The sequence below is a fragment of the Thermobia domestica genome, chromosome 14 (assembly GCF_964235325.1).
Source record: "Thermobia domestica chromosome 14, izTheDome1.hap1.1, whole genome shotgun sequence".
NCBI lineage: Eukaryota > Metazoa > Arthropoda > Insecta > Zygentoma > Lepismatidae > Thermobia > Thermobia domestica.
Genome location: NC_137467.1, coordinates 50,826,343 through 50,828,671, shown reverse-complemented (window position 1 = coordinate 50,828,671; position 2,329 = coordinate 50,826,343). Strand labels below are relative to the sequence as shown.

Below are 2,329 nucleotides of genomic sequence, written 5' to 3'. Positions count from 1 at the left end.
CCTTTTCTTTCTTTTGTAATGTATACTTAGAAATAATATTGTGCACTCCCATTATAAACAGTAGACATTAGAGTTGTAATTGCCCCACATTATTCTAAAAGACTTTTTTTTCTTTTTTTTTAATAATATATTTTTACAGCTTTCTCTGTGCCGACAGCTTGTCAATCTACACTTTAGGGAGTTTGTATTGCGTATAATTGCTTCTTATGGTGGATTGCATGATGATTGTGCTTACATTAACTATTCGATTTCTACCTTATTACTTAGAGATGTGGAGTTTTTAGAAATAAGCTCATTAGCTCCATTAGCTTCACGCATTTGTATATAAAAAAAGAAACATGGCGATTACCATGGTACGGGAAGGAAATGACGACATCACTATTCCAGTCTATTGTAGGCCTTATGCAGAGTCATTTTGAAGAATGATTAGAGTTATACTAAAGGCTTGACTAGTGCAGGAAACATATGTTAGTCGAACTCTTTAGTATGGCACTAATCACGCGTTAGAACGACTCTGCATAAGGTCATGTGCGTTTTAGCTTGCGATAAACACCATAGCAGTTATAATTAATTTTTGCGTATTCTGCATAGAAATCCGTAAATTTTGCGAAGACCGTTATGGAATGGAGTCCAAGAGCAAATGCTTTATAAACCTGCATGTATCTTACGTTCTCCGCAGCTTTCTCCAACACGAATGTACTAATATATAGTACTTAGTGATGCTTTTCCTTACACAAGAGGTAGCGTGGCCGAGCGGTCTAAGGCGCTGGTTTAAGGCACCAGTCTCTTCGGAGGCGTGGGTTCGAATCCCACCGCTGCCATTCTTTTTAAATATTTATCATGATCTTTTATGATATGTTTTTTTACTGTTGCAGCAAAAGTAGTAGAGGAGTACATAGAAATTTTATTAAAAGCGAGTTCTTGCGACAAAATGTCTGTCATTTCAAAACAAGCGTGATTCTTTATATAGTGAACGACTATTTTTTTCATTCTTCTTGACAAGGGGTTTAAAACCAGTGTTGGGCAAAATCAATTGCAATTAATCAATCAATTGAAAGTAATTGCTCTGAAAAGTAATTGCAATTGATTTCAATTGCAATTTATTTCAATTTGTAATTGACAATTAATTTCAATTGCAATTGAATTCAATCATAAAATTTGCAATTAAATTTTCGTCAATTGTTAATTGTTAATTGGTCACCAGGCAATTGAAACTTTTAATTGTTAATTGTCAATCGCAAAGGGTGCAATTGAAACATTTAATTGTTAATTGCAATTGACAATTGAAACTTGTAATTGTTAATTGTAATTGTCAATTGCAATTGAAATCAGCAATTAAAGCTGAAGATAAGAAGATGTGTGTGTATTGTGTTGTCCATTTGTTACTGTTTCATATATGTTAAATAAGGTACTTATAAGAAATGCTTTATAACTACCATTCCTTCGCCCCCCTGGGAAGAAAGCCCTGAAACTCAGTATTTTCTAAATATATTATGTTTATGGTTCTATCCCCCTCGAAAGAACTCTATATGCCCATCATGCATACAATTTACGGACTAAACATTGACTGCTAAAACAACGGTCGAGAAAAACAGCAACTACCGACAAAATCAGCGATGAGGAAAACAGATCCTATCATTAGAAAAGTCTCAAAATTAGGGGGTAATTGGGAATAATACAGTTTCCTGGAGTGGAGTATTTCCAATCATTACAAACCTAAAACACATATATCAATCAACTTGGCTTGTCGAAAGAAAGCGATCGGTACTGGAATTGGTCACCTGCGGTCAACCACTTCCGGTACACAGTACCGTACTTAATGCAGTTTCCAGGGGCTGGGGTGTTTCTAGCTTTCGCAAACGCCCAACGTATATGTTTATATCAATTAACAGTGCTGACGAAGAAAAGCGGTCGGTACCTGAGCCGCTTACTTCCAGGTAACTACTTCCGGTACACAGTACCTAACACATTTTCTGGAGGTGAGGTATTTTCAACGAAAGCACACGTGCAACATAATTATTAATCAATTTATCTTGACGAAAGAAAGTGATCGGTATCGAAATTGGTTACTTCTGGTCGGCCACTTTCGGTACATGACACCTAATACAGTTTGCAGGATTTTTGTATTTCTAGCTTTTGCAAACATGAACGTATATATCAATCAACTCGTGTTCACGAACACAAGCGGTCAGTACCTGTATTACTCACTTCTGGCCAACTACTTCCGGTACATAGTACCTAATACATTTTCCGGGGGTGAGGTATTTCAAACTAGGTCCGTATCCAGGGGGGTCTAGGCCCCCTAAAATTTTCACGGTAGGCATTCAAA

General features: G+C 36.5%; 1 non-coding gene across 1 annotated transcript; it reads left to right on the top strand.

Moving 5' to 3' along the window:
• Positions 1-739: 739 nt before the first annotated feature.
• TRNAL-AAG (transfer RNA leucine (anticodon AAG)) lies at positions 740-821 on the top strand. The gene has a single exon. It is a non-coding gene; the product is annotated as a tRNA-Leu (tRNA).
• The last annotated feature ends 1,508 nt before the right edge of the window (positions 822-2,329 follow it).